Source organism: Tiliqua scincoides, chromosome 13, assembly GCF_035046505.1.
Source record: "Tiliqua scincoides isolate rTilSci1 chromosome 13, rTilSci1.hap2, whole genome shotgun sequence".
NCBI classification, from domain to species: Eukaryota; Metazoa; Chordata; class Lepidosauria; order Squamata; family Scincidae; genus Tiliqua; species Tiliqua scincoides.
In genome coordinates this window covers 5,043,002-5,067,537 of record NC_089833.1, presented here as the reverse complement: position 1 = coordinate 5,067,537, position 24,536 = coordinate 5,043,002, and the positions used below count along the sequence as shown (strand labels likewise).

Below are 24,536 nucleotides of genomic sequence, written 5' to 3'. Positions count from 1 at the left end.
ACATGGTGCTGGGGAAACAACCATGTGCGTGCAGTGTTTGCTGCTGCAAGCCATGCATACCAGGTCCAAGAATGCATGCATGACCTTCCTTAACACAGTAGCAAATCTGGAAGGAAACTGGCCTGCCTCATTAGCTCTTTGGCTTGTGGATCCCATAGCCAGGAAGGAGCAGCTCAAGGGGCTACAGCTGCTGCAGAGGTTCATTTTGGTTGGTTGGTTGGTTGGTTGGCAACCTTCAGTCTTGAAAGACTATGGTACAAGCCTACAGCACCCGGTATTCTCAGGCGGTCTCCCATCCAAGTACTAACCAGGCCTGACCCTGCTTAGCTTCCAAGATCAGACAAGATCGGGAGATAGTGTTCAGTATAGGGAGATGGTTGGCAACCTTCAGTCTCGAAAGACTATGGTATAAGCCTACAGCACCCGGTATTCCCAGGCGGTCTCCCATCCAAGTACTAACCAGGCCTGACCCTGCTTAGCTTCCGAGATCAAACGAGATTGGGAGATAGTGTTCAGTATAGGGAGATGGTTGGCAACTTTCAGTCTTGAAAGACTACAGTATAAGCCTACAGTACCCAGTATTCCCAGGCGGTCTCCCATCCAAGCACTAACCAGGCCTGACCCTGCTTAGCTTCTGAGATCAGACGAGATCAAGCACGTGCAGGGTAACAGTTGCTGTCATTTTGGTTGATTCTGGTGTGAACCCAAATACAAAGATGCTAATTTTCTGCAACAGATTCTATATACTTCAAAGATTTTGGAAAGACTTAGGAGTGTGTCTAGTTTTCAACATTACTTTATCCAGCTGCCAATGCCACATGGTTGGGTAGACCTGGGCTCCGCATCAAGAAGCCTAGTAGACCTGGGCTCCAAAGACTGATGTGGCTATTAGCACCCTCCTCTGCCCTATTTTACCCACCCCCTATTCTGCCTGCTCCCATTGCCCCCTCCCCCTTTGGGGGAAAGAAACTTTGTCGTCCCCCCCAATAAAATTCCTCTCATAGGCCCTGACTCCCCGCCCCATTACGCCCCCTCCCTGCCCAAGGTCCACCTCCTCTGACAACTCACTGGAGTTGGTGGAGCCTCTTGGAGCAGTTGCCACACACACTCCTCCTCTTGCCTTTTCTGGCAGTGGCCTGGCTTTGGTGCTGCCACAAGGCACCTTCTGGAGCTCTAGATCCTGAAGCACGGACAGCCCATAGGACTGGGCTCTGAGGTTGCAATCCTATACATTCCTTCTTTGGATTAAGCCCCATTGAGCACAATGTGATTTACTTCTGAGTAGCCATGCCTGGGGTAGCGCTGTATGTGTGTAGCCCTTCTGAGGTTTCAAAATGCTCATCCTATGCCATCTTGGATAGAATCCTAGCTGCAACAGCCTTATAAAGTAGGCAAGGATGATTTATCCCCATATTACAGATGCAGAAGACTGAGGCTAAATGGGAGTGGCTTGTCTGAGGCCACCTAGTGCGAATTCATGGCAGAGGTGAGATTCAACTGGAAAAGTCCTGAATCGCAACCCAGGCTCTCAGTTGCCACACTATACCTACCAACTTTCAGGTGGTCACCTGCAAACACAGGGACAGGTGAAATGGCTCTAAGTGGTTCTCAAATGTTTAGCGTTTAGGGACCCGCTTTTTACAATAAGAATCTGTCAGAACCCCCTGGAAGTGATCTCATGACCGAAAGGGACATCATCAAGCAGGAAAATTGTTAAGAATCCTAGGCTGCAATCCTACCCACACTTACCCAGGAGTAAGCCCCATTGACTGTCATTGTTAAAAGCATATACATAGCGGCCTGTTAAAAGTACAGACCAGAAACATTTCCCCAAACGCAGTCGCATACCAGAGTAGCATCAAGTTGAATATATTAAAAATAGAATATTGAAATGAATGGGGACCCACCTGAAAATGGCTCACGACCCACCTGGTGGGTCCTGACCCACAGTTTGAGAAGCACTTCTCTAAGATTATGCACCTGTATCAGTGGTTCCCAAACTGTGAGCCGAGCTGCCTGGGGAGCAGTGGAATGCTTGTGAAAAACCACCGCTCTATACAATGTATAGGACTGTAGCCCTAATGGGGAGCCAATGGCCCAGTATGTCAAGGAAGCCACCAGTCAAAAAAGTTTGGAAACCACTGACCTAGATGATCAAGCTGCCTGTGTTGGTCTGCAAGCCTTCTTGTTGGCATCCTTCAGTCTCGGAAGACTATGGTGTCACGCTCTGAATGGTGGTTCTGGAACAGTGTCCTCTCCAGTGCGTGAAGCCTGGGTAAAGCAGGTATGGAGGATAGACTGTTTCCCATGCAGCAAATCCCCCCTCTCCACATCGCTGAAATGGTCTGACGGAAAGGCAGAAGCCAATACAGTTGGTTCCAGCGGTGTCGCAGGAGTTGCCAGAACGTGACTGTGTTCAGCCATGAACTGCCTCAGGGACTCTGGCTCCGGATTTTGCCTCCAGGTTGACTCCTGAAGCCTTTTCCGTAACTGGACGTAGCCACAAGGCAGTGGAGGTTTGGGATCAGAGTTTTCCTTCTCTCAGATGAGCTGCCTTCCCAGGCTGACGAGTCCCATCTACCCGGTGGCTGTTCAGTCGCCTCTTACGACAAGTACAGCCAAACTGAGGGCCTGTTCAGTAAAATGGATGCAAATGACCCCTTGCAGACAGACAGCTAATGTGCATTGGCATCACGGTTCAGGTACGACTTGCCCCTCTCATTCCGCTGAACACATGGGGCGGGGCCCTTCTGAACAGGGCTTCATTCTCTCCCAGATAGACAGTAGCTCACATTGCAGGAGCTCTTCTGAGATCACGCTCTGTCATTTTGAAATAAATATATAATGAAAACCACTTGACAAGCAGTGCAATTGAGATGTGTTCATCTGTCAGTCTGTTCTCTCCTCCAGCAAAGCATGCCATTCTTTTAAATTATTAGTTCAATGTATGGCTTGCTATTTCCCAAAGACCGGGACATGTCAGCTGGGAGGTGGAGCCCGAGAGGTGTCAGTCTAACCTCCGGAAGGCTAAAGAGGCACGGATGGAACTGAGACTCCATTCAGATAAGTCATCAGCACGTAGCACTCCTCAGATCCGACGGACCTAATTCTCCAGGCATGGACCATCTTTGAAGAGCCAGGTTCAAACCCCCACTCAGCCAGGAAACTTCCTGGGTGACCTTGGGCCAGTCGCTCTCTCAGTCTCACCAACCTCACAGGGTTGTTGTGAGGACTAAAGGAGGGGAGGAAACCTGGACACTCTCCTGAGCTCCTTAGAGGAAAGAGTGAGAGTTGGAAGCATGTCAGGTAAGAGTTCTAAACTGCAGGGGAGCTGCCTGGGAAACAGACTGTTTAAGGGGGCCAAGCGCTAAACAGCTGTCCAAACTACCAGCTACCCATCAACCCCCAGGAGCTTTCAGGTTGAGGACTTAATTTGGGTGCTTTTTCTGCTCTGGAAGTCTGGGGCTGACAATGTGGGCTGGGAACAAACAAAGGTGGTGGGCAATTGCAGTGGGTTCCCTGATTTTGTAGATTCCCTGGGTGGGTGACCTTCCTGGATTGGGGTCAGAGTTTCTCACAGGGTACCCTGAGTCCCCTTGTGTGAGATCTGTAGTAAGGTCCTCCTCTGAAAAGGCAATCTGTCTGATCCTTGGTGTGAGCCAAGATAACTGATAACTGGACCTGTTACCTGGACCTATCCAATCTTGTGCTACTTTTGTATTACTTGAAATATAATTCACCACCTTTTCTGAGTTATCCTGCTTATCCTTTCGAGTTATCCCTTGTTACATAGTTCAGCATTATCCCCATGACACAGATCAGAAAACTGAGGCTAAGAAAGATAATGCTTCCCAGGGCCAGATAGCATGTTCAGAGCTGAAGCTACAATGCCTCCCAGCTTTCCACTCAGAAGAGGTAAGAGGAGAAATAAAACTGACAGAGGTATCATATTTAGCCGCATCTCCCTAATGATCCTGAATTGCATCATTATGAATGTTGTTGTCGCAAATTCTAATCAAGATGTCCACTTTGCGTTACTGTCTGTAGGTCAAAGGGATAAGCGGTGGAGATCGGCTGCCGAAAGCATTTACTGTATCTTTAAGCATAAGGCTAGTAAAATTGAAATGGTCTATTAATTTTCTTAATACATTTAGATATGGTTTCCCCCAACGCAGGCCGGCTTTGATTAGCTTAGCAAAGTGTGTGCTAAGTCTTGCCAAGCTAGTTTTGCTGAACGATACAAAGAAACCGGAGCTGGGCTGATCAAGCCGTTCCCTTTAATTGGGTCAAATTGGAATTTCAGCTATGACTTCAGAGATGACCTTTGGTAAACCCAACCTCTTGTTTTTTTTCCGGGGGTCTTCCCCAACTCCCTCCAAAGTCATACTGCATGTTGGGAATACTTACCTGAGAACCCCGATAAGAACAGCTTGATCAATGAAATCCTAATTGCTGCATTCCATGACAGTGTCTGCGAGAGGCTTTAACTCCTTCTCATCTAAATGTCTCCATGCATACTGGTGCATTGTTCACTCATGAACATGGGCAAAGAGCATGTGCAACAGGGGGTGCTTTTAAGAACCCCTTTCCTCAGTTGACCCCCTGAGGGACTCCGCAATGGATTCATAGTTCTCTCAATGCCATAAGAGGAAGCATCTGAAAAACTGGGCAAGGACTCTAACGGCTAATGGGCTACTCCATTGGTGGAACTAGTGTTCCACCAGTGGAGATTGACTTAGGCAGTCATAAAACAGTCTCTGGTGGCAGGTGAAGCTGTGTGCAGTTGGGGCACTGGTGGGGAAGCTGCAGTGACCTCATGCACGATGACAGACCACTGCTGACACACCGACTCAGGTAAGCCAGTGGGGGAGGCACGACAGGAGGGAGGGAAGGTGGAACTGGGCAGAGACAGAAGCAAGGTGAGGGCAGATCAGGTCTGGGAAGGGGGCAGTTTCAGCGGCAGCCCACTGAATCCATAGCCTCTTCCCAATCTGGTCTCAAGACCTGGATCCACCCAGACCTGTTCCAGATAGTGCTCTGATGCAGATCTAAGTAGATCCATTAATGTTTCAGAGGCTTGCCTCCGTTAAGGAACAAATGTTCCGTTACCCAGGGGAGACCTCAGGGACTGGCCCCTGCAGGATGCAGAAGAAGTCGCTTTGACATGGCTGCATCTGTGTGTTTTTTTTGGGGGGGGGGGGGGAAGGACACAGAATTGAGCTGCAAGTTACAGAAAAAGTCCTTGAGTAGTGGAGTCCCTGGTGGAGGCCAATAGCCAGCAGCTATATATCTTCTCAGTGGAGCCCAGAATTGTGTTGGCATGACAGCTGATCCTCCTTAGGGTTCTGTCTCTACTCCTAGTCTTCCTTGATGCTCCTCAAAGTTCTGAGCTCCCTGTTAGATCTGCGCTTGCCTGAGATCCTTGGAGCTGGCCACGGTCAGGATACCTTTCTCTGCTGGTGGGGTAGCCTTAGACACCTTCATCTGGGACAAGGAGGCACCTGACTTTGTGTTGTTTAAAGAAAAAAGGGGGGGGCACACCAGGATTTGGTAGCTGACACTATGTTTAACGCAAACTAACATTTGCAAGTCAGCAGCCTCACACACAGTGAAGCCAGAGTTCTGAGTCTGCCGGGCAGGGAGCTGTTTCCCCCTCTCTAATCCAGCAGGAAATACGAAGGCACTTCTAAGTAAGGAAGGATTCATCAAAATCTCTAATTAAATACATGACAGCTGGTGAATGAGAGCATTTTGTCTCCGCACTTCCATCCTGTAATGCTTCATAATCCTCGGAGTCCAAAATATGAATTCATTATGATTTCAGAACCCTGATATACCCAGCGATGGGGGGGTGGGGTGGCAGTGAGAAAATCAAAATCTGTCCTTAAACCGCCTCTAAGGGACCAATTCATATACTTAGCAAGAAAGGTTTTTCCTGGACCAAACGATTCCAGGCTACAGATGGAGAGCAGGTTGTATTCCCCTAGGTCAGCAATCTTATCCACACTTTCTATTGACTCTAGAGGGACTTACTTCTGAATAAACAGGCATAGGATTGGGCTGTCCTTCTCTTATGATGTTTATCATAATTCGACTCCTGGCATTTGGGTCCCCAAGTGACGTATCCAGGGTAGCAGATTATCCCATTTTAAATCACTTTCCCATTTTCATTATATCCACCAGCAGGAGTTTCATATATGCTAAGTGTAATTAAAAGCAAAAAAGGGTAATTAAAAGTAAAAAACAAAACGTTCTTTAAAAAAAACAAATTGCAGAATAGAAACCATGAAATATTTTTTTCCTGTGAATTTTTACTCCAGGAATTTTACCACGATGAGAAATACTGAAGTCGGTTTCTTGATGTTTGTGTGTATTTTTTCCCATGCATATGGAACTACTGAGGTGTGAAATCACCACCCACCCCATTAGAAAGCACCAACATGTATCTGGCTTTGTTCAAAATTCTTCAGTTGTTTTACCTGATGTGAGGCCTCCCAATCTGCTTTGTTAGTTTGCTTTAGGCAAACTATGACAAACAGGGAATATAAGAACGCTGTGAGATCAAGTCAAAGCTTTGTCACGATCCTCGTTCTTTCCCATAGCGTGTTAAATTCAGATGCCTCCAAGGGAGGCCAAGCATGGTTTGAAGGCAACAGACTGACAGCCATAATCCATGACACAGTCAAACCATGGCTGGACTACTGCAGCACACTCTACTTGGGGCTGCCCTTGAAGACAGTTGGACAGCTCCATTTGGTAAAAAAATGGTGCAACCAGTGTGCTCTCTGGGGCATGCCAGTCTGAACACATTATGGGCATATTCCTAACCAGTTTTCCAGCACTGGCATAGCTGTGCCAGTGGGGCATATGCTGCATCCTGCTGTTGGGGGGGGGGGCAGTCAGGGAGGCCTCCTCAAGGTAAGGCAGTGTTTGTTCCCTTACCTCAGAGTTGCATTGCTCTTACCTCGTTGCAGGAAGGTTGGTTAGGATTGTGCCCTGTGTCAGTTATTTTTTTCAATCGGTGCTGGCTTCTAGTTTGTTTCCAAGGTGCTGGTTATTGCCTCTAAAGCCTTATAGGGCATGGGATTTGGATACATGACGAATCGCTTCTCTCCGCGCCCCGAGCATGCTTGCTTGCAGTAAGGGGCTGGAGGGTTGCCCCTGAGCTGGATTGTGGAAACCACATCACAGGTTTCCTGGCTTGGGGTGGCTTTTGCAGTCCAGCAGCCTTTCCCCCTTAACAGGTTGACTGTGATAAGCTTGCCTACCCTGGAATGGGACACAGTTTTGGAGTCAGGGTGGGAATCCCTGCTTGGGGGGGTGGTGGTGGTCAGACAATCAGCTGACACCCCTTCTGTAAATCACTCTCTGCACTACAGACACCCTTCTTGATGGCTGCAGCTCTCCCATTCCCTTTCTGTAACTAACCTTAATAAAAATGGCTACCTTGATAATCCCTTTAATGGGACTAAATAGCAGCAATAATAATAATAGCAACTTTATTTTTACCCCGCCTTTCTCCCTGAAGGGACTCAAGGCGGCTTACAACAGATTAAAAAACATAATTTAAAACAAATAAAAACATATTAACACATATCATAAAAACAGCAGTCAGATAAAAAATAGGTAAAAAGAGCATAGAGCAGCAGCAAATCATAAAAGAATCAGGCCTGTAAAAAAATATTAAAAGATGTTAAAAAGGCCGAGAACTCAGAAGGCTTGTTTAAACAGAAGGGTCTTCAGGCCTCGCCGAAAGGTCTCAAGAGAGGGAGCCATTCTCAAGTCAAGGGGAAGGGAGTTCCATAGCGTTGGTGCCACTACTGAGAAGGCCCTATTTCTAGCCGCCACCCCACGTACCTCCCTAGGCGGCGGCACTTGTAAAAAGGCCTTCTCTGATGACCTAAGAGGGCGAGCCAGATTGTATGGGAGTAGGCAAGGAAAATGTTTTACATAAATACCTGCCCCTGAAGACCAAACAAGCAGTCAGTTACTGACCAGGACAAGCAGGGGTGCTATAGAAAAAGTAGCCCATCACTCACTTTACATGCAAACTCAATTTCTAGATATGGCTGGGAAAGGACCCCCATATCTGAAACCCCTGATGCTCCTCAACTGAGCTATGGTCCCTCCCTGGACACCCCCCACACTGCCATGTGGTGGATGTATGGTGGCAATATGGCTCTCTAAAGCACCCCCAAGTGACACCTTGCCCAGCTGGTGATGCCTAATAGTTAAGATCATGAGTCATCAAAGTTCTGAGTTCAAATCTCAGTTCACAATCCTAGTTGGCTCTAGCCAAGTCCCTGTGCCTCAGCCTTGCTGGAAGTCATATGAAGCCATCCTCTTGGTAACAGGGAAAGGGGGTTAAAATCTCAATTCGCAAAGCCGATTCCAATGCTTAATTCCCTAGCCCACTTCCATTGTTCTAATAACAGTAATATTGTTTCGGGGAGATGCATGGTGCTGTTTTTGATAGCAGCGTGAGTCTGATAGGACAAAAAATAATAGTGGCTTCCAAATCCACTATCCTAGTGCTGGAAAATTGCACAAAGATTTCTGGCTCACATTTATAAAGGATATTTCTGCTTAAAAGAGGTGCCTGTGTGATCAAATATTTTTCTGCAGTCCAAAAAGGAACAGCCAACTTCAGTTCTACTCATAACTTCCTCTTTTTTTCCTCTCTTCATTCTCAGCATGTAAACCCAATAACCATTTTCGTGATTTTCTTTCTGAAAGCTCCCATTTTATTTAAGTCTTGCAAATTGCAAACTGTTTCTCCAAGCAATCAGAGCTAAGGTTGCTTGCCTGATATCTTTCAAAGGAAAGGTCGAGAAAGACCACAGATAACAATATATATCTGCTTAGGACCATTTGCGGTACTTTTCCCCCATCCAGTTAATGCTCTATCCTCCAATACTAGAGCACAGAATCATCAGGAAATGTCTGCTTTGGAGACTCCACTGAAATGATTGGGAATTGCGTTGAGATGTGAGTGAGCTGAGGTGTAATTCTCATTCATTTCAATGGGACTCCGAGGGGAGTAATTCACTGGGTCGAGTGTGCAGAGCTCCTAGGACAAATCTTCTCACCAGCCATGCTATGAACCCAGAGTTGCCCTGTAAACTCTTGTTTTAAATGTGATAATATAATAATAATAATAATAATATACAGTATTTATATACCGCCTTTCTTGGTCTTTATTCAAGACTTTATTCAAGGCGGTTTACATAGGCAGGCTTATTAAATCCACGCAGGGATTTTTACAAATTGAAAGAAGGTTCTTTCTTTAAAGAACCACTACATTCAAGGTGTTACACTCCGATCTGGTTTAACATTCTGGCCTCCATCCTCCCACGCTCCGAGCAGATGGAACAGCTCAGCTGCAGCTTGCCAGCTGCTTCAAGGTCGCACGGTGCCGGTGGCCTCGAACTGGCGACCTTGTGGATGTTAATCTTCAGGCAATGGAGGCTCTATCCTCTAGACCAGACCTCCTGCCCAGACCAGACCTCCTGCCCAGAGCAGACCAGACCTCCTGCCCCCTCCTGTGATCAGAGCAGCTCCTGGAGCTGTCTATGAACCTGGACCTATCTAGAAAAGGTCAGAGGGAAACCTTTTTTCTTAGACCAGAGGTGTCAAACTCATCTCATACAGTAGGCTGAATAGTATTTATGATGCCTGCTGAGGACCGGAAGTGATGTCATTAGGCAGGAAAATGATGTCATTAAACAGGTCATAACCCAAAATAAGCACTTTTTTTCTCACTTAGGAATATGTTAGCTGCAAATGACAAAAGAAAGTATGCAAATCTTGATCGTATTTCAAGAAATAGCAGAGTCCAATTATCATGCAGGTCACCCTTTCTGCATTAACATCTCTGCACTGCTCAGCAGCTGAGAGCCCATAAAAAGCTTCTGCAGGCCACATCTGGCCTGGGTCTTATATTTGAAATCCTGGGTCTTATATTTGAAATCCCTCCTTCAGACTGAGTCAAGAGGCAGTCAGTGATCCAGTTACCAGTCACCATTTTTCCACCCAGAATTTCCCAAAGGTAGCACTGCCCTGGGTGGAAAATGGGGCTCCCCACTGGTGGTTGCCTTCGTTCATTGGGTACATCATCCCTACCGCCATACAGCAAGATGGGATATCCAGGGTGAAACCAGTGGCTGCTGAGATGAACTTGTGACTGCCACGGCCACAGACAGTCGCAACCCCTTCCCCCTCAGATGCCCTCTAGTTTTTCAGAAGAACAAGAAAAGAAATTTGCCACCACAGCCATCACCATAATAAGTTTTTTTTAAAAAAAAATGATCAATTGTACCCATTCCCAATTTTCTGTTTGCAAATACAGAGGAGCTTGTGGTGGGTGGGTGGATGGAAGTTACATAAGAACATAAGAACAGCCCCACTGGATCAGGCCATAGGCCCATGTAGTCCAGCTTCCTGTATCTCACAGCAGCCCACCAAATGCCCCAGGGAGCACACCAGATAACAAGAGACCTGCAAGGCTTCCTGGGAATTGTAGTTAAGAACATAAGAACAGCCCCGCTGGATCAGGCCACAGGCCCATCTAGTCCAGCTTCCTGTATCTCACAGCAGCCCACCAAATGCCCCAGGGAGCACACCAGATAACAAGAGACCTGCAAGGCTTCCTGGGAATTGTAGTTAAGAACATAAGAACAGCCCCGCTGGATCAGGCCACAGGCCCATCTAGTCCAGCTTCCTGTATCTCACAGCGGCCCACCAAATGCCCCAGGGAGCACACCTGATAACAAGAGACCTGCAAGGCTTCCTGGGAATTGTAGTTAAGAACATAAGAACAGCCCCACTGGATCAGGCCATAGGCCCATCTAGTCCAGCTTCCTGTATCTCACAGCGGCCCACCAAATGCCCCAGGGAGCACACCTGATAACAAGAGACCTGCAAGGCTTCCTGGGAATTGTAGTTAAGAACATAAGAACAGCCCCACTGGATCAGGCCATAGGCCCATCTAGTCCAGCTTCCTCTATCTCACAGCGGCCCACCAAATGCCCCAGGGAGCACACCAGATAACAAGAGACCTCATTCTGGTGCCCTCCCTTGCATCTGGCATTCTGACATAGCCCATTTCTAAAATCAGGAGGTTGCGCATACGCATCATGGCTTGTACCCCATAATGGATTTTTCCTCCAGAAACTTGTCCAATCCCCTTTTAAAGGCGTCCAGGCTAGACGCCATCACCACATCCTGTGGCAAGGAGTTCCACAGACCGACCACACTGAAGTTAACTGAAGTTAATCTCAACTTCAGTTCTATGCACAAGGCTGGAATGTAGCAAAGATAATGTGTCCTCTGCTCAAGTTAACCAAGCCTTTTACTCCAGTTTCAGTTTCAATGTCATTGGCCAGACACTGGCACATCCTACAGCTTCAGCTCAAAAGCCAGATACACAGCTTGACGCGGCTTAGTTCAGGACTTACACAGACTTGTATTTGCAGCCCTGCTGGGTGAGAAATTCCTATTTTAGACCATGCCCCAACCCGCTTGGAGGCACTAAAGCACCAAAGTAACCCACAGCTAGAAAGTTAATTGCCTCCTGCATCTGGAGCCAGCTGGTTTCCACCAACGTGGAGTTCAACAGATAAGCCACTGGGGTGACTTAAACAGGAATGAGAATTTGGTCCAGGCCAGATTTCCTGTGAAGAGACCCAGAAAGATGGCAGATCAGGAAAGAGAGAGAGAGAGATGCTCTGTGTTTGTTATCAAGGGAATGGTGTTAATTGGGGGGGAAATGACTTTGGGTACCAAGAGGGAACCAGTTAGCAGCAGGAAAGAAACTTTGTTGAGGAAAAGCTTGTGTGTGCACATTGATTTGGGCTCTGTGGGATCATCGCATGCAGAATGTGGGTTATGTGCCATTACTTCTTGGGGAAAGAACTTAAGAGAGGAAAAAGCAAGCCTGTCTAAAACAGAGAGAGATCTAGAGCAGAAGAAGCAACCCTGGGACAGTGCCTCTTGCTAAACAAGGGGTGACCAGTAAAGGGGGCCCCTGTACACAGATCCTGTATCTGCCATTTCACTTATCCACTAATTCATGGCCTCCCTACACGTCCTCCAAAGGCAAGTGGGACTATGCTCCCCTTTGGAGGATCTTCTGAGCCCCACAGAGCCCACAGGTGCCTGCCCACAGCCTCTACAGGGCTCAGAATTAGAAGCTCACCTCATCAAGCAGGCTGTGAAGATTTCCCCTTTTAGACTGAGCATTTCTGTTTAGTTTAGTTTTTCTGTTAGTATTTTAATGCCAGCCCTTGCTTGTTTGGTTTTATCTTGCAGTGATAGCATTTTTAACGCATTACCATATCCTCCTCTAACACAACGGTCTACAACTTGGGAGTGCTGGAGTTGGAATGTACCAAGAAGGTCATCTAGTCCAACCGCAGTACAGGCAACTGCTACAGCATCCCTGACAGGTTGCTTGAAAACCTCCAATGAGGGTAAGCCCAGAACTGCACAAGGTAACCCTTTTGCAGGAGTGGACATTTCTCCCAATTAAGACATCATGTCTAGCTTAAATCTCCTTTCCTGTACTTCCAATACCTTTGATCTTGTCCTGCTCTGAAGGGCCACAGAGAGGAGGTGCTCTCTTTCTTTGTACGAGAGCTCTTCAAAACAAGCAGCTATCTTGTATCAGGCAAGGAGACTTTCACAGACAGGGTGCAAGCTTCTCCCATGTAGCCTGAAGATATTCAAGAGATGCCCTTATTATTTATTTATTTATTTATTTATTTATTTATTTATTAGATTTGTAATCCGCCTTTCTCCCCGGCGGGCACCCAAGGTGGCTAACAATATTTAAAAGTCATAAAATACATAATCATTGTTGGCATCCTTCAGTCTGGGAAGACTCTGGTATCGCGCTCTGAATGCTGGTTCTGGAACAGAGTGTCCTCTCCAGTGCGCGAAGCCTGGGTAAAGTAGGTATGGAGGATAGGCTGTTTCCCATGCAGCAAATCCCCCCTCTCCACATCGCTGAAATGGTCCAATGGAAAGGCAGAAGCCAATACGGTTGGTTCCAGCGGCGTCGTAGGAGTTGCCAGAACGTGACTGTGTTCAGCCATGAACTGCCTCAGGGACTCCGGCTCCGGATTTTGCCTGGAGGTTGACTCCTGAAGCCTTTTCCATAACTGGATGTAGCCACAAGGCAGTGGAGGTTTGGGATCAGAGTTTTCCTTCTCTCAGATGAGCTGCCTTCCCAGGCTGACGAGTTCCATCTACCCGGTGGCTGTTTAGCCGCCTCTTACGACAAGTACAGTCAAACCGAGGGCCTATTCTTATCCCCTGTCCCCAGGGGAAAATAATACATAAAATACAACAATAAAATAGATAAAATAGGTGCCCTTCATTAAGACCAGTGTAATTTCTTAGGGGGGTCCTGCACATTACCAGCGTCAGCACCAACATTTGGGGGGGGGGGTGAAATAAGTGAAATTCAACCTGAATACGAGGATTTCCTTCAAATTCTCAAGCAAACAAGGAGGTATAAGTACCATTTCTCAGAGGGGTTCTGAAGAGTCTGAACGTTATCTGATGGGGGCAATAAGAGGGGAGGTCTATTGTCATCCTGTCCTGCGAATTGGCCTTTCTACCAGCAAATTGGCCATGCTGGGAAATAGCATGCTGAATTTGATGGGTCTTGGGCCTGATCCAACAGGGCTCTTGAGGGCCCAATCCTATCCAATTTTCCAATGTCGCTGCAGCCGTGCCAATGGGGTATGCATTGCATCTTGTGGTGGGGAGGCAGTCACAGAGGCCTCCTCGAGGTATGGGAACATTTGATCCCTTACCTCAAGCCTGCATTGTGGTTGCACTGGTGCTGGAAAGTTGGATAGGATTGGGCCCTGACACTCCTATGAGTTTGATTGCTCCCTATAAGGTGGTTGCCCCATTAGCTCTGCTAAAAATTAGTTAACCAACAGCATCTTGCATAGTGACCCTAAGGAGCTTCCTTGGGGCTACAATCTCCCGAAACCAATAAAACATCCTTCCACATGCATATATTTAGTAGCAGGATGGGGGAAAATAAAAATCACATTATAATTTTCCATTTTTCCTCATGTTTATTTTTCGGCTGGCTTTGCATAGGGTTATTTACCAGCCCAGCATGAACAAAGATTTGTTTAGCAACTCTTTTTACCTGAAGGGCAGGCACAAGTTTCGACGTATGCTACTTTCTCAGAATAAATTCCACTCAGATTTTATCGGCCGTTTTTTATTAACTCTCCCCCCCCCTTCCAAATCATAATCAACTCTGACAAGCCTGCTTTTTTGCATTAGTTGCTCCAAAAAATAATGAGGGCTCTTTCTCGACTGTTTCTCTCATCCTGACGTGCTTTTCAGAATAATACATCAGGCAAAATTCATGAAAAAATGAATAGCTGCTCCTCTTTGAACGGAGAGATGAATATTTGTGTATCTGGGAGGAAAGAGCCCTGCAGTTCTCAGCCAACCTTTCCACGATTCGTAGAAACCTGGCGCTATAAATATAAATTAGCTTACGCACAAATATCTAGAAATATTTACGTCGAACTCTGAATGCGAAAATAAAACAGACAAATGTCTTTTCCCTCTAATGAAATTACACCATAAATTATTTCCAAGAGCATTCCAATGTCAAGGTAACTTACTTAATTATCCATTATCCTCGAAATGTGGACATAATGTTAATTAAAATGAGGGGGCAAAACCATTTCCATTTTTTATTAAGATACATGGGCCCCCTTGAACAGCCATTAGCCTCGCTGGCAGGGTGAGGTGGAGGACGAGAGCTGCCCTGGGTAGGTAGACCACTTCCAGAGAATTTCCAAAGGCGGCACATGGCAGAAATTTTCAGCAAGGCATCTGTGCTGCCAGGACAGAGGAAGTGCTTGCGCAAAGGCCGTTTCCTTCAGAGTGCAGAACAAGACACAGAACTATCCAAGCCACTGTGGCAGAGAAGAGAGAGGAGGTGGGCGGCCTGATTGGAACTAATTTCCTGTGCTGAGATGCAGTGGTGCTGGAATGGCCTCCACTGTATCTAGCTGGTCTAGAGGTGTCTAGCTCTAGTATCTAGCTCTGGTCTAGAGATATCTAGCTCTAGCTGGTCTAGAGGTATCTAGCTGGTATCTAGAGGCTGGTGGAGGTGTCTGTGATGTATCTAGCTGGTTTAGAGGTATCTAGCTCTAGTATCTAGCTCTGGTCTAGAGGTATCTAGCTCTAGCTGGTCTAGAGGTATCTAGCTGGTATCTAGAGGCTGGTGGAGGTCTCTGTGATGTATCTAGCTGGTCTAGAGGTATCTAGCTCTAGTAGCTAGCTCTGGTCTAGAGGTATCTAGCTCTAGCTCTAGCTGGTCTAGAGGTATCTAGCTCTAGCTCTAGCTGGTCTAGAGGTATCTAGCTGGTATCTAGAGGCTAGTGGAGGTCTCTGTGATGTATCTAGCTGGTCTAGAGGTATCTAGCTCTAGTAGCTAGCTCTGGTCTAGAGGTATCTAGCTCTAGCTCTAGCTGGTCTAGAGGTATCTAGCTCTAGCTCTAGCTGGTCTAGAGGTATCTAGCTGGTATCTAGAGGCTAGTGGAGGTCTCTGTGATGTATCTAGCTGGTCTAGAGGTATCTAGCTCTAGTAGCTAGCTCTGGTCTAGAGGTATCTAGCTCTAGCTCTAGCTGGTCTAGAGGTATCTAGCTGGTATCTAGAGGCTAGTGGAGGTCTCTGTGATGTAAGGAGACATTGGTCCCCTTGCCCTGGGGGAAGCCCCAGCAGTTGCTGTGGGACTAGTTGGGTCTGCCCCAGTGAAACCACTGGCACAAGTCTAAGCAGACGTGTTTTGGTACATCAGACCCGGGAGGGGAGACAGGATACGGAGGTAGTTAGTGTTGCCAATCCTGCTTCCCCCTGAGCCTGATCCGCCCCTCCTGCCCCATTACACCCCCTTCCTGCCCCCGTTCCACCATCCCCCCAGCCCTCTGCTAGTCCGCGAGGAGCTTACCCACTTTGGCACGTGCTGGCTTTCTATTGAGGCTGGCAAAGGCCCTCCCTCCAATGCCAGGATATTTTGCACAGTCGTGGTGTGCTTTACAGCACATTTGAGACATGCGCACGCTCCCTCCAGCAGTGCTAGTGTGGATAGGATTTCTCCAAAAGCTGATTTTGGCCATCGAACCACCCAGCTCAATGCTGTCAACATCAACAGCTCTTTGGGGTTTGGGGCAGTCCTACCTGAAGATGCTGCGGGCTGGACCTGGGATCTCCTGTGTACAAAGCATTACTCTGACACTGAATTGTGACCTTTATTAAGGATATCCTAAATGAAGACATGCTCACAATGCTACTCCTGAGAATGTCTTTGTTTAGAATAGTCACATATCACTTTTCAACCACAATAAAAGTTCACAAAGCAGCGTACAAAGCAAAATAAGTGGGGGAGGGGAATGGTTCCTCGTCCCAAAGGGGTTCACGGTCTAAAAAAAGAAGACTCAAGAGAGACAACTGAAAGGATGCTATGCTGGGATGCAAATATGAGAGGACCACCACTTAAAAGGTTCAGAATCAACAGGACATGCCCGATCTCATCTGATGCATCGGAAGCTAAGCAGGGTCAGGCCTGGTTAGTACTTGGATGGGAGACCGCCTGGGAATACCAGGTGCTGTAGGCTTATACCAGAGTCTTTCGAGACCGAAGGTTGCCAACCATCTCCCTATACTGAACACTATCTACCAATCTTGTCTGATCTCGGAAGCTAAGCAGGGTCAGGCCTGGTTAGTACTAGGATGGGAGACCGCATGGGAATACCGGGTGCTGTAGGCTTATACCATAGTCTTTCGAGACTGAAGGTTGCCAACCATCTCCCTATACTGAACACTATCTACCAATCTTGTCTGATTTTGGAAGCTAAGCAGGGTCAGGCCTGGTTAGTACTTGGATAGGAGACCGCCTGGGAATACCAGCTGCTGTAGGCTTATACCATAGTCTTTCAAGACTGAAGGATGTCAACCAACCAGCAGAGAAGGAAAAGCACCAGGACCAGCTTTAGGAGCTCAGGGAACCAACTGGAAACCTTTTGTCCTCACAACAACCCTGTGAGGTAGGTGAGGCTGGGTGAGAGCAGGAAGCTTCGTGGCTGAGTGGGGATTTGAACCTGGTTCTTCCATGTTGAAGTTCAACTCCCAAACCACAACACCATCCTGGCTCTCTAAACTCAGAGGAATTGGCCCAGTTGGTTTACAGCTGGCTCTGAGAAGCACTGAGGTCAAAGCTATGTATGGCCATCACTGAATCCAGACCTGCAGGAACTGAGGTCAGTGGCCTTCCTTGACGTCAGTGGCCAGGACTGGGGGCAGGATAGGGCCAGAGCTGTGGGCAATGGGCAGTGGGCAGAAAGCACTGGTCCACTTGATCAGTGTTGGGACAACGTCCTAGGCAAGACCAACGGCATCTGGGTCTAGCCAGAGGACATCCTTCGGTCACAAAGGCCAGCAATTTCATTTCCCTGAAGTCTCCTGGGAATAATGCTACACTCTTATGGGGTTTTATGGGCAATTGATATGGTGACTGCTAGTCACCCAGAGACGTGCTGTCACGGCATTGGAAAAAAATCTAACTTGGGTCTGGTTACAGGGTGCCCCAACTTTCACCCTTTAGTTCAGACTCCGTCTAAATGGATGCTAACAACATTATTAAAAGGCACCCTGCCCCAAAGGCAAATTAGGGACAAACCAGTGAGCATCAGAAAACAGGTGTGGTCTCCCCACTACATAGGGGAGAGCTGAGAAGGTCCACATTCCCTGTGGCTTTTGCGCCACCCGTGATGGTCACCAAGAGCTTCTCAACAAGCCTTATGCAACGACACAGGGTGTCTGGGGTGGCGGCAACCGAGGGGGGGGAAGGATCTGTTGAGTTCTGTTTCCATGGTGACTCCCACATCCCTGCTTTCCCAAAACTGTCACAGTAAAACAATGACCAAAAAAATTAAAAAAAAAAAAAATGAGGCAACTTAATGCGAAAATGAATCACGGAGTGATAATTGACTCGTAGCGTTCTCCGGGCTCCTCCCTTTCCCTTCCCTTTTGATCGGCGATGATCTCGACTCCCTCGCCTCCTTTTGTGCAGAAGAGGCAAGCGGAGACCCCCTTCTTTCACAATCGACTTCGTTTTGAAAATTCTTCCAATCCACCCCCCCCCACTTGAGTAACTTTGCAAGTACCAAGGTAGAATAGGTTGCCATGGTGACATTATTCCAGAAATCACACACACAAACAACTCACAACTGCTTCTTACTCCTTTCAACAAACAAACAAACATGGGGGGGGCAGGTTCAAGAGGAGCACGCTTAGATCTCCGGATTAATGGCATTATTTATTTAGCGACCGTCATCGGGGGTGTATTTATATTCCAAGCCACTACCTGGCTTTCGTGCATTATTGAGTCTTTGCAGAACAATTAGAGCGGCAACTAATAAATAAGATATTTGCTCCGGGAAAGCAAGAGGGGGGGAGTAGGAGTTAGAGAGCTTTGGCTCTGACCTCATTTGTCACCAGCTGCTGGCAATGCTAAAGACTGGACTTTGGACGCACGCGCAGAGAGGACGCTTGTTATAGCCCTGTAGGCTGCATCCAGTCCCGATATGGATGAGTCCCTCTGGAATTAATGCATCTTCTTCCCTGGTCGTTATGAAAGTGTCCGTCAGGGCTTGGCCAAGTTTCAAGCTGGCTGAGTATCTGATCGCGGAGCGCGTAAAGGAGCATCCCAAGGGCCAGAGCCCTCCAGGATTGGTTGGGAGTCTGGCACCAGAACCCAGAGACAAGGGGATTCATAGAGCCAGAGAGCTTGACACAAGATCTAACAGTGGCCTTCTGGTTTTGGAGCAGGGCGCACCAGTAGCGGGCAAGGTGAAGTGTGGCACCCAGAGTCTGCTCAGTGGCTTCTCTCCACGACAATTATATTTACACAATACCATCCCTTTCCTTGGCACTTTACATAAAGCATAACTTAGGAGGGTTTACAATCTAGGTACTGACACAAACAGAAGAAGGGGGGATGGAGGCAGAGTAAACAGAAAGAAGAAGAATAGGCAATTGTTTCATTTGCGCCTATTTAGACTTCAGCTGCAGTCCTGCACAGTGAGCCTTCCTTATTTGCAGATGCCGAAGCCCCTGGCTGGAGGACCACAGAGGACCATATGGATATGCCTGATCTCGTCTGATCTGGGAAGCTAAGCAGGGTCAGGCCTGGTTAGTACTTGGATGGGAGACCGCCTGGGAATACCGGGTGCTGTAGGCTTATACCAGAGTCTTTCGAGACTGAAGGTTGCCAACCATCTCCCTATACTGAACACTATCTCCCAACCTTGTCTGATCTCGGAAGCTAAGCAAGATCAGGCCTGGTTAGTGCTTGGATGGGAGACCGCCTGGGAATACCGGGTGCTGTAGGCTTATACCATAGTCTTTCCATGCCCGATCTCGCCTGATCTCGGAAGCTAAGCAGGGTCAGGCCTGGTTAGTACTTGGATGGGAGACCGCCTGGGAATACCGGGCGTTGTAGGCTTATATAAGGCTCGTACCATAGTCTTTCGAGACTGAAGGTTGCCAACCAATGGGTATGACAAGAAGTGTCTTCCAGTTACATCCACGGGGCCTTCTGAGGCCCTCCAGGCATTGATTTAATTATCCACTGAATTCAGTATCCCCGAGGGGGGGGGGTGTTTGTCTTGGAAGCCCTAGCCCTGGGAATTTTGCCCACCACCTCTCCTCAGGCATGGTTCTCCCAATCTGGAAGGGGCTGCAAACACTAGTAAGAGAGCCTACACAGAAGGAGAAGGACATGGGTGTCTCTTAACTGCCTCCCTCCCTCCCTTAACAGCATATGAGACACTTGGCAGGGGAGTGGGGAAAGAAGCACTGAGGGAGTAGTGATGCATCCACTAGACCAGGGGTGTCCAAAGTTTTTGGCTGGAGGGCCACATCATCTCTCTGACACTGTGTCGGGGGCCGGGGGGAAAAAAGAATTAATTTATATTTAAAATTTGCATAAATTTACATAAGTTTACATAAATGAATATATTAAAGATGAACTTATATGAATGAATGAAGGTCTTGCAATAGCTCAAGGCCTATAAAAGGCCTTGCACAAAGCAAGGCCGGCCTTTGCTTTGCTGCCTCTGCTGCATCACAGACAAGCAGTGGAGGGAGCCCTTATCCCACAGCTCACTCGAGAGGTCAAACAGTCGCCCTCACGCTCAGAGCAGTTGCGTCAGGCCAGTGCAGGCTCCACTAAATCTCCGGAGGGCCAGAGACTGGTGGCTCCCTGACGGCTGCATTGAGAAGCCTTGAGGGCCGCATGTGGCCCCAGGGCCGGGGTTTGGGCACCCCTGCACTAGACCCATGGAGCATCTCTCTCATATGCCACATGGATGCCTTCACATCTTGTGGTTTGTCTTCCACAATGCACACTGTCTTCCACAAGTCCTCCACACTGTCTTCCACATGCCACATGGATGCCTTACACCTTGTGGTTTGTCTTCCACAAGGCACTACTTTTGGGCTCCCTCACACTAAGTTGTCCCACTGATAGTCATGATGAAGTTTTGCTCAATTGTACCTAATGTGGTTTTTTTGGTGGTGGTGGTGGGCTTCCCATACCAACATTCATCAAAGGGCAAATTTATAAAATCGGTATGTGTTGCTCTATTCCTGCAACAATATATGGTTAAGAACACTGCTGGTTAATGCTTCTCCCCTCACATACATTTCATTACATATTACTGGATTAGCCTTGATGGCTGAATGTCACGAAGGACCAACAGTGTCATCTGCTGGTAGAATTCAGCATAGACCCTTTTATGGCAAGAGACAATCTGCAGAGAGTGACCTCTAGAGACAGAATGCGGCATTAGCCCTCTTAAGAGTGAAAGGCAGTGGAGAACTCTTTACGTTTGCACACTGTCTCTGTGACAATCTTGCTGGAAGAGGAGAAAAGACCCAAATGAAAGGAGGCTTTGCCAAACTACAGTGAAAATGGAATGGATTTTATTTATCTAGAAAATATTTATCTAGAAAACATTTCTAGACTGCCTTTTGGTCCCAATTAAAGTCACCGCCAAGAAGGCTTACACTATATCACATAACACAGTTATGATGTGAGGCCAGGACGGTCAGGGCCTAGGAGAGGGGGGTAAAAGGGGTAATTTGTACCCGGGCCCAGGGCAAAAAGGGGGCCCAGGAGCCAAAGGAGGGGGCCCAGAAATTTCCTGGGATCTGACGTTTTCCTATCTACTCAGATTTGTTGCACGTATGGGATGCTGGGGACACTACTGATGCCACCTGGGTGGGTAGACCTGGGCTCCAAAGACTTTTCCAACTGTCTCTACCCTCCCCTCACCATGCTTCGCCCTTCCCTGCCCCTATTCTGCTTAACTGTCACCACCCCCTGCTCTCTTTCACCCCCCCCTTTGCAAAGGGGCCCAAAAGAAATTTTGCACCCTGATAAAATTCCTCTCGGGGGCCCTGAGAACAGTGCAATAGTTCTGATATTGACTTAGACCTGGAAGATCCTGGTTCAAATCCCTGCTCAGCCATGAAGCTTCTTGGGTGACCTTGGGCCAGTCAGTCTCACTTATGTCACAGGGTTGTTGTGAGGGCAAGAGAAGGGAAGGAACTTTGTTCACTACTCTGAGCACTTTGAAGGAAGGGCAGTATAAAAATTGATGGATGGATGGATGGATGGATGGATGGATGGATGGATGGATGGATGGATGGATGGATGGATGGATCAATCAAAGCAATAAGGCATCCAGTAATCAAAACGCAGACAGCAGATAAAAAGTTAAAATTGAACAAAACCAAAAAGTTTGATGACCCCTGAGTTACCCTATAAAAGCCTTTGCATTTGGCATTTTGCTCTTAGACCTCTTTGAACACCCGTAGGCTCTGTAGAGTCGCCTGAAATGCTGAGCTGGAGAATGCCTCTAGACGCCTGGGGATGCTCCTGTAAGTAGAGGCTGTTAAATCTTTGCTAAATAAAGCTCTCTCCTGACAGCTCTGGACTTAGGGCGCAATCCTAACCAATTTTCCAGCACTGAGCTAAGGTAAGGGCAAGGTAAGGTAAGGTAAGGGCAATGCAATTCCGAGGTAAGAAAATGAACATTTCCTTACCTTGAAGAGGCCTCCGTGACCGCCGCCAACTGCAGGAGGCAGCACAGGGCCCATTGGCACAGCTATGCCAGTGCTGGAAAGTTGGTTAGGATTGTGCCCTTAGACTCACTTCTTCCTCTGATCCAAAAGAACCTCTAGGCCTGGCCCAAAAGCCCTGGCTAGAATACCATATAAAGCTTTATAGGTACTAACAAGCACCAAAGAACAGCCCTGCTGGATCAGGCCATAGGCCCATCTAGTCCAGCTTCCTGTATCTCACAGCGGCCCATCAAATGCCCCAGGGAGCACACCAGATAACAAGAAGACCTGCAAGGCCTCCTGGGAATTGTAGTTAAGAACATAAGAACAGCCCCACTGGATCAGGCCATAGGCCCATCTAGTCCAGCTTCCTGTATCTCACAGCGGCCCATCAAATGCCCCAGGGAGTACACCAGACAACAAGAAGACCTGCAAGGCCTCCTGGGAATTGTAGTTTAAGAACATAAGAACAGCCCCACTGGATCAGGCCATAGGCCCATCTAGTCCAGCTTCCTGTATCTCACAGCAGCCCACCAAATGCCCAGGGAGCACACCTGATAACAAGAGACCTGCATCCTGGTGCCCTCCCTTACATCTGGCATAGCCCATTTCTAAAATCAGGAGATTGCACCTTGATTTGTGCTTGGAAACCCCCCAAGAGCCAATGAATTTGTGGACAGAAGGGCCATCACCAACCCAGACCTTTTTTCAGAGTAGCAAAATAACTACCCCTGACTATGAAATTTCTTTCATAATTGAGATGAAATCTCAATTAAATGCCATCATTAAAATGCTGCCTTTGTCCCAGGGCTGAGGTCCCACGTATCTGGCAAGTAGGACTGTGAAGACCACAGCAAGAAAACAGACCCCAAACAGACCACAGCAAGGAAACTGGACTATGAAAGAAATTTCATAGTCATAGAAATTTCATAGTCCAGTTTCCTTGCTGTGGTCTGTTTGGGGTCTGTTTCCTTGCTGTGGTCTTCACAGTCCTACTTGCCAGATACGTGGGACCTCAGCCCTGGGACAAAGGCAGCATTTTAATGATGGCATTTAATTGAGATTTCATCTCTGTCAGGCTGGGAGCTCTTCTCACTAAGCAGATATAAGTACAGGGAAATGGGAGGCGCTCTGGTTAGGAATTCACTGTGGAACGTGTCGGAATAGAAATATCACATGCCTGTTTATTATTCCAGGTTCCGGTTCTACGGCATGCAAATGCTCTCGGTAAGCACCGTTATTCACAGCCCCGCTGCTGCAGGAGCTTTGATTATGATATTTTGCTTTGCTCGGGGGTTCATCGGGTCGGACGATATTATCAATTTTAATCCTGTGAAACGCGGCAGATCTCACCCGAGGGCAAGCGCCTCGCTTTGCTCCCGTGACAGAAATGTCACCGTTTTCCATATGAGAAATCTCCTGCCTAGATTGACAGGCTTCACATCAAATAGCGACAGCACCTGGCACACAGCCAAGCTGATGTGTGCCAGATGTAATTAGGCAGCCATTTCTCAGGCGGCCTTTGCAAACGGCCACATCCGTCTCGAAACCCTCATTTGCAAAAAGCGTCTGGAGCCGGAATCTGGCGGCACTTACCCTTACTCATGGCAATGACTTCGGAACAGCTGAAAGTGTGCTGGATGCGGTTGGGCTGGATGCGAATCGAGCAGTGATGGGCACTTGACTCGGGTTGACTTGAACTGAGTTGTGCAAAAAAGCTGTTTTGACAACTCACGTTGACTTGAGTTGTGGACGTCACTGACCCTGACACGACTTGGGGCCAGGGACTCTAAAATGAGTCTAGGCTTGAAACGATTTGAGTTCCTATCTTGAGACCTTTGTGGGTGTGAGTGTGTTGCTTGCTTTTTTTAAAATGGTATCTCTCTCTCTCTCTCTCTCACACACACACACACACACACACACACACACCACTACCATCACCACCCTTTTGTGTGATGTCATGCTCATCCTTGACTCCCAAGATGACTCGTTCCTCGAAATGACCCACACCCCAATCCTGAGCTGCCTGGTGCCCAGGGCTGTAGCTGTGCCGAAAATGGCTCCCACTGCATCCTGAGCACAATCTGAGCAGTGCCAGTGGCTCCTCAGGAAAAGGGGACTTTCATCCCCTTCCCCCAGGTGAGGCGAGTAGCCCCACAATGGGGCTATCCAAGGGTCGCCGTAGAATCAAGAGCTTCTGTGTCGGGACAGAGGCCCAAAACAGAGGCTCAGGATCCAGTGGAGCGAAGTGTCCCTTATTCTTTAGCCAAAATGCTTGGGACGAGAAGTGCTTTGGATTTGGGAATTTTTTGGACGTCTGAATTTTTGCGTATACTTTTTATCTTTATATCCACCTTCATGC

The 24,536-nt window shown here is 47.8% G+C and overlaps 1 pseudogene; it reads right to left on the bottom strand.

Moving 5' to 3' along the window:
- Positions 1–411: 411 nt before the first annotated feature.
- On the bottom strand, positions 412–534 carry LOC136634143 (5S ribosomal RNA; annotated as a pseudogene).
- Positions 535–24,536: the final 24,002 nt, after the last annotated feature.